The sequence below is a fragment of the Anopheles funestus genome (genome assembly GCF_943734845.2).
Source record: "Anopheles funestus chromosome X unlocalized genomic scaffold, idAnoFuneDA-416_04 X_unloc_91, whole genome shotgun sequence".
NCBI classification, from domain to species: domain Eukaryota; kingdom Metazoa; phylum Arthropoda; class Insecta; order Diptera; family Culicidae; genus Anopheles; species Anopheles funestus.
This window is the reverse complement of record NW_026045222.1, coordinates 67,501-68,015: the sequence shown is the minus strand read 5'-3', so window position 1 is coordinate 68,015 and position 515 is coordinate 67,501.

Here is a 515-nt window from a genome sequence, read left to right as displayed (position 1 = left end):
AGCACCAGCAGCAGCAGCACCTGCAGCAGCAGCATCGTCACCTGAACGGGAGGCAGCAGCGACAACAGCAGCAGCATCGCCAGCGGGGACAGGGGTCCTCTTCGTCGTCTACCACGTTTCGGCACGCTGGCCGTAGATGGAAGACGACGCAGTTTTCGGTGGAGGCATTCGCAGCCGCACTCCAGACGGCCGGTTTTCCGGAACGAGCCGTCAGCCAGGAGGGGATGGTCGACGCCATGCTAGATGCATGCGACGACACGATGGAGCGCGTCACCATGTCGCATCGTGACCCCCATCGAGACCTCTTCTGGTGGACTCCGGAGATCTTGCGTCTTCGGGAGGAGTGTTCGACCGTGCATGAGCGGATGCTTCGTACCACCGACCTGCAGGAGCGCAGCATTGTGGCTGCACATCATCGGTCGGCGAGGAGAGCTGTCGAGAAGGCTGTCCGGGCCAGCAAGCGAGCGCAGCTCGATGAGCTGATTCAACAGGCGGAAACCAACGAGTTTGGGGCC